Here is a 7,795-nt window from a genome sequence, read left to right on the forward strand (position 1 = left end):
TGTATTGGATTTTAAAAATATTTCTCCAGGTGATTCTAATATGCAGCAAAATTTAGGAACCACTGCACTATGAGAATAATGATAGGTGCTCTCCTATTTAAGCCTTACTTGTCCGTAGTAAGTATACCAAACACTGTTTACTTCTACCAGTCTCGGAACTTTGGGCAAGGAGACAGCAGTGTGCAAGAATCTGTATATCAAACTCGTGTGAGAAAAACAAGTATTTTTTTCTTCTTGGTATAACACATTGTTTTAATGTACAATTTTGGCAAGAACAGGTAGTTCTTGACCATGAATCTGGCTAATTGTTATAGAAGTCTCCCACAAGAAATACAGGAGTAAACACAATCAGCATGCCCCAAACCAGGAACATCCATATCAATCATGGAGACTGACAAAAAATAGCAAGCACAGTACAGATCAGAGATAAATAAATTAGAAAACAAACAAACATACAAAAAACCCCAGAAGTAACTACTGCAAGCTCTGGTATCCAGCAAATTCAAGAATTTTTTGGGTCTTTTCCTTGGGAGAAGAAAAGTTGGGGACTGACTTAATCCTTGTCTTGTCTTTCCTGTTCCCATAATTTTTGTATTCTAGTTTGGGTTTTCCCCATCAGCCTATTTTCTTGTATGTACTTTTGCTCCACATAAGCAGCGAAATACATTCCAGACTTTTTTTTTTCTCTTTATTGATTTTAGAGAGAGAAAGATAGAAATGTTGATGGGAGAGAACATACTGCCTCCTGCATGCCCCCCACTGGGGATTGGGCCCACAACCTGGGCATATGTCCTGACTGGGAGTTGAACAAGCAACCTCTTGGTGCATGGGTCGACTCTCAACGAGTGAGCCACACCAACTGGGCACATTCCAGACTTTTGTATCAGCCTATAAGATTGGCTGTAATTCTAAGCCTTTGGTAGCCAATACCTTGGCATTTCTTTTGCATTTTCTTTGTATACTATAGGAACAGCTCCCACTGTCCCTTACCATGGTCTCTGCCCACTCTCCTCCTAAATTCGAGTCTCTAGCTTCAGTCATAAAGAATACACATTCGCTTTGATTATTTTTCTAGTAGGAAAACTACATAGAGTTTCTTTTTTCTAGTGAATCCACTGCTCTGCAGAGTGATCTTCATATTTTTAAGTTTTGAGAACCAGTAGATTTTGCTGCTGTGACCCTAATCTCTCAAGTCTGATAGCAGATTACTCAGCAGCCTCTATTGCTGTTGGGATCGTGAGAATATGTGGCCACCCCACTCATTCTAGGTTAGCAGAGACCTTTGCTTTGCCCCTCTGGGGCTTTAGACACCTGGCTCACCCCTTTTTCAATTTTTTTTTTTTTTGGTATGTGCCCCTAGCAGGAACCTAACCCAGGACTCTCTGGTCCACAGGCTGATGCTCCAACCGCTGAGCCAAACCGGCCAGGGCTTCAATTTTTAAAAATGTTCTTTGTGTGCTAGAAAGGAATGTGTTTTCTGCAGGTGTGAGTACAGGTTTTTACGCATGTCCATGAAGTCAAGCTTGCTAATCACATTGTTTAGATGTTCATTACCTTTTTTTTTGAGTCTGTTTATTATATCAATATTGAAAGAGGTGACTTCATATCACCCACTATGATAATGATTTTGTCTAATTCTACTTGTAGTTATGTCAAATTTTGCCTTTATTTTTATATTTTTAAAATGCTTTTTATTGATTTTAGAGAGAAAAAAAGGGCGAGGGTGAGAGAAACATTGATTGGCTGCCTCCTGCACACCCCCTCCTTGGGATCGAGCCCACAACCTGGGCAGATGCCCTGACTGGGGATAGAATTGGGGCCCTGTCGGTGCATGGGACAATGCCCAACCGACTGAGCCACACGGGCTGGGACGTGAATTTTTGCCTTTTAAATATGAGGGCATGTTATTCATATAAAATTTGAAATTTTATATCTTCCTGGTGAATTGGAATGGGCTGTTTATCAGTATGAAGTATTTCTCTATCTCTAGTTGTATTAGAGCCTGATAGTATTAAATTACCTCAGCTTCCTTTTTATTAGTATTTGTATGGTATAATTTTTTCCATTCTTTTGCTTTCAATTTTAAGAGCTCTACTCAAAACAATGGGAGTTTATTGAATTCAAATGTGAAAGCCATTTCAGTCAGCACATTGAATAACTCCATTGTTTTCTGGCTTCGAGTGTTGTTGCTGGCTCTACGGCTCGGTAGAGGTATACACTGCAGATAGGAGCCTGGGCAGCAGGACCTCCAGCTCAGACAATTCAGAACAACTGCTCCTAGATCAAAGTATTCTTTCTCATGGACTGAGATTATGAGTCTCCTGGGCTAAACCCGAAACACAAACTTAATTTCTAAGGAGCTTTAACTCTTTATTGACATCAGAACCTCTTTATTTCACCAAGAATCTTTGCTTTAGAAATAACCAAGTTATAAGATCAGGATTGGCCACATAGTCTGTACTGCCCTGTGCAAATGGCAAATGTGGAACTTCTTGTTAAGAATATCAAGAGAGCCCTGGCCGGTTTGGCTCAGCGGTTAGAGCGTCAGCCTGTGGTCCACAGAGACCCGGGTTCGGTTCCCGCTAAGGGCATGTACCTTGGCTGCAGTTTGTCCCCGGCCCTGGTTGGGTCGTGTGGGTGGCAGCCACTCGATGTGTCCCTTTCACATCGATGTTTCTCTCTCTTCCTCTCTCTCCTTCCCACTCTATCTGAGTGAAAAATGGAAAAATGTCCTCGGGTGAGGATAAAAAAAAAAAAAAGAAAATGTCACAATTATGTGAGCAAAAAAACAAAAACAAAAACAAACAAACAAAAAAACAAAACAAACAAAAAAAAGAATATCAAGAGAACAATACCAGAACATTAAGCCAAGTTCAGGGTCCTCCTGAGCATTGGAGTTCGCAGGACGGCAGAGGTCGCACACCCATGAAAATGGCCCTGTATGAGATAGACTCTGCTTGCTGATATGATCTATTATTTTATTGCACAAATGAAGCCATCTGTTTCACTAGGACTTCAGTGAAAGGAGAAGAAAGCTAATAGCAATAAATGAGTCATAAAATTTCAGAAAGAAATTGATAACCTTCTTGCAAACATATATAGACTTTTTCTAGAAAGAATATATAAACAGTGTATTTATAATTCTCAACTATCAATTTCAGAAGACAACTTACCCTAAATATAATAAGCAAGAAGAGGTGTAAAGAGACTCATTGGTGCTCATTTACCACAACTATTACCACTTAAAAAAAGGTAATATTGAAGCAGAGAGAAAAAAAGTCCAGAATTCAATTCTGTTTTCCAAACATTTTCCCATAGCCACCATCCATTCTTTAGATTTCACTGTGGAAATAACAAATGAAATAAACTCATGCCAGGAAGTAAATAATAGTTATGTGATGTATAAATGGAAGGGTATCAAGCCAAATTAAACGTTGATATCTAATAAGATATTATGCTTATATTACATTGGAAAAATGAAAAGCAACAATATAATTTATTCATTCAACAATTGTTTATTGAGTGCCTACTATATGTCAAGTAGGGAGATAGCAAAAAGAAACATGATTGTATATATGAATGTATATGTATCAAAGATTAATGCTAAAGAGACAAAAGTGAGTAATAGGAATAGGAAATGAAGAGGGGTCAAAATTTTAAAGGGGTGGTGGTCAAGGTAGATTTTACTGAGAAGATGACAGTTGAGGAAATGCTTAAAGAAGATTCAGGTATTATGAGAGTTTTCAGTGTATTTGTGGATATGCAGAGATTGAAGATAAAGGAGAGAAGATACATGATGAAAGATGGTCTGGGACGTGATAAGGGGGTAGATCCAGGGACATAGGCAAAGGGGCTGACCCTGTAAAGGGAAAACGCAATTCATTTACTGAATCAGGGAAAATGATTTAAAAGTGAATTCAAAGTAAAAGAGCACTGTAAATTCCTGACTTTTATGCAAAGTGAAGGTGATATTAGCAATGTTAGATCATGTGTGGCATCTGTCAAAATCTAAAGAAATAGTTGTGACTAGTAGAGAAAAGAAAGTGCATAAGCTAGAAAGGTAAGACTATATAAATTGAGAGCTGAAATATAGAATAAAAAAAAACTACCCATATGGTGTGGCTCAGTGGTTGAGTGTCAACCCATGAACCAAGAGATCGCTGGTTCGATTCTCAGTCAGGGCACATGCCCAGGTTGTGGCCTAAATCCTCAGTGAGGGGCACGCAGGCGGTGGCCAACTGATGTTCTCTCTCATTGATGTTTCTATCTCACTCTAAAATCAATAAAGAAAAAAAAAATTGAAAGAAAACACAAACTTATTTAGGATGATATATAAGAAGATAGTGGTTAATGAGTTATTAGTATCACTGCTTATAAATAAAGCATCGTACAACATTAGACAATTTTATAATCTTGAGAAAAACAAAGTAAATGAAGGAAACTCAGGGTGGGTAGAAATTATTTAGCATGCACCAGAAATTTTTTTTTTTTTACTGATCAATGAACACTGGTTTCCATTTTATGTTCTTTGGCAATAAAGGCAAAATAAATTACATTATGGCATATATCATTCATTTCTGACATAAGAATGCATAAAAAAAATCACTGATATGGGCATCTAATTTTCCAGAACTAACTTTAGGACAAATTTACTGTAAAACCTTTGATGTTTAAGGGAAATCAAACAACATAATAGATAATATTTTTACCATGATCTTATTAATACCAGGGAATTGCTATTCAAAATTTTATAAACCACAGGTAACTAAGGGTATGATCTCATAATACAGGGATGTTTAGTCTTAAAGAATCTTATTTGCTCTAGTAGCTCAATCAGTTACCACGTGGTACTTAAAAGAATCTCACTTAAGTTCTGAGTAAGATCTGCCTAGACTTAAGAGTTACCTACAGAAGGTTAAGAGTTATGCCTCATTGCCCCTCAGTATACAAATACACTTTCCTGATAGCATTTACAAAGTCCTAAAATATTGGTCAGTAGAAATTAGATGTACAGTTTGAGAAGTAACCAGGCAAAAATAAACATACAAAGGAATGTTAGAAGTAGAAAAATCTGATACTGCTATGTTTCTAAATAAAAGAGTAGAATGGAAAAGTAAATTCTGAGCTAAGACAGAACATAATAAAAATTTATAATGTGAATTTTGAAATTCAGAAAAATGTTGCACAAAACAGAGAAATATATAAAATCTGCAACTAAGCCTATAGGAAAGAGAGAAAAATTCCCCAGACGCCAGAAATGAAAGGTAAGTCCTTTCTAAAGTGGGAATGGTGCCCTAGCCGGTTTGGCTCAGCGGTTAGAGCTTTGGCCTGTGGTGTGGAGACACCCAGGTTCGGTTCCCGCCAAGGGCACGTACCTCAGTTGCAGTCTGTCCCCGGCCCTGGTTGGGTCGTGTGGGTGGCAATCACTCGATGTGTCCCTTTCACATTGATGTCTCTCTCTCTCTCTCTCTCTCTCTCTCTCTCTCCCTCCCACTCTATCTGAACAAAATATCAAAAAATGTCCTTGGGTGAGGATAAAATAAATAAATAAATAAATAAATAAATAAATAAATAAGTAAAGTGGGAATGGTGAACAAGAATATAGGTTTTTTGTTTTGTGATCTCAACTGGTACAAAAGCAGGTTACTAAATACAAATGTTGACGCTAATAGTCAGAGACTGGGGCTTAATAATCATAGGAGAACATAACCTTCAGCTTTGAATATTTCAAAGCAGCGATATGGAACTGATACTTCCCATATAAGCAATGATGGGAAGTCAAAGGATTTCTCCTCTGGGTAGAAAAACACTGTCAAATCACAGAAGAGTCAAGGAAGTTTGCACTGAGCAGGACTCTGGCATAGAGATTCCCACTCCCCCACTGGGAAATAAAACCTAAAGCTAGGCCTCTCTCAGTTGTGAAATCTGAATTTATTCTACCCCTATGGTGAGGGAACTCCAAGCTGAGACATTAATATTAAAATTGGTGCTGGATACCAAAGAAAAACATCCAGGGTACCTAGTAGCCGACCCAACTCTGCTCCATAGGGATACTACTTCAGCAATGGTCACAAAATTCCACACTCAAGGTTCACAATAAAAAAGGACAAACTCGGGCTTTGGATTTAGGGCTGCATCCCACTTTTCAATAAACAATGCCTCAGAGACAGACCTAGTTCATTCCCTCCAGGAGCTCCCAGTCTGACGGGCAAGCCTGCCTCATTAATGGATGCCACCTAATGATGTGGCGTGCACTTTAATGGCGGGAACCCAGAGGGCTAAAGGAGCCCAGAGGAGTTACCTAACCTACTCTGGGAGGTCAGAGAAGGCTTCCAGGAGGAGGTGAGCCCTGAAGGAAGGCCCCAGCCACACTGCTGTCCAAGTGCAGCGCCGCCACCCACCAGTGCAGCGCATGGTGCTGGAGGCGCTGCAGGCAGGAGAGCAGCACCGGGGCACCTCGGTGATGGCCATGAAGGTTTACATCCTGCGGAAGTACCCTACGGTTGATGCCATCCGGCTCAAGTACCTGCTGAAGCGGGCCCTGGACACTGGCATGCAGCGAGTCCTCCTCATCAGGCCCATCAACTCCAAGGCTAAGGGGGCCACTGGCAGCTTCAAATTAGTTCCCAAGCACACACACACACAAAAATCCAGCCCAGGAAGATGTCCACCATGTTGGCTTCCCGGAGACAGAGTGAGGCCAAGGAGGAGGCCTCTAAGAAAGGTGGCCAGACCAAGGATGGAGAGACAAGAGTGGGCAAAGCCAGGAAGGCCCCCCGATAGCCAGACAAGGCCACAGAGGCCCCTTCTGGTGCCAGTGGGTCCTATGGGAAGTCAAAGGTTAAAGGCAGAAAGAATAGTCCAGGAGATGCTAAGGCCCACAAGAAAACCAAAGCTGGCACTCAGTTCAAAATCTACAGTCACTAAGGGCGAGAATGGTGTGGTTTCCACAGCCAAAAAGAAGACTGGAAACAAGGTCCCTAAAGAGGCCCCTGCCCAGGGGGCCAGCGAAGGGTCAAAAGCCAAGGCTGCTGCTGCTCCCAAGGACAGTGGATCCAAGACAGTATCAGTACCACTGGCCAGAAAGACAGAGGTCCCCAAGGACCCAAGAAGGCCTGGCATGCCCACCAAGACTTCGTCCTCCAAAGGGACCAGTAAGAAGACAGAAGCCAAGAGCTAGAGGCAGGTGGGAAGAGACTAAGATTCTGTTGGTGTTTTTATTCCCCTATAAACCATCACTCTATTTATTTCACTGTAACCTATTTATCAATAAAGATTTTTTTCCCCTCAAAAAAAAAAAAAAAAAAATGGACAAACTCACTCAAGATACACAATCAACATGATAAAACATATGACATTAGATTACAGTCCACAAAAACCTAACAAAGAGGATAAGTAACCTCAAAAACTTAGTTATAAAATATATTTCTGCAAAAATAATTATCTTTCAAGTTATTTAAAAAATTAAAGAAAATTAACTTTAAAAGAATGATACTAATAAATAAATTTTAAAGAAAAATCAAGAACCAAAATTAGAATAATACATATGAAAGAGAAGAGGCGATTTTAATTTAAAAAAATACATAACTTTTAGAAGTGGAAAACAGTCATTTTATTTGAAAAATTCAATAAATTTTTATCCTCACCTGAGGACATTTTTTCACTTTTTGTTCAGATAGAGAGGGAGGGAGAGAGAGGGAGAGAGAAAGAGAAACATCGACGTGAAAGGTACACATCAAATGGCTGCCACCCGCACGACCCAACCAGGGCCGGGGACAAACTGCAACTGAGGTAC

The 7,795-nt window shown here is 39.8% G+C and overlaps 1 pseudogene; it reads left to right on the forward strand.

The window, feature by feature from the left end:
• Nucleotides 1-3,694: 3,694 nt before the first annotated feature.
• On the forward strand, nucleotides 3,695-7,180 carry LOC118643751 (annotated as a pseudogene).
• The last annotated feature ends 615 nt before the right edge of the window (nucleotides 7,181-7,795 follow it).

The sequence above is a fragment of the Molossus molossus genome, unplaced genomic scaffold, assembly GCF_014108415.1.
Source record: "Molossus molossus isolate mMolMol1 unplaced genomic scaffold, mMolMol1.p scaffold_m16_p_4, whole genome shotgun sequence".
Lineage (NCBI taxonomy): Eukaryota > Metazoa > Chordata > Mammalia > Chiroptera > Molossidae > Molossus > Molossus molossus.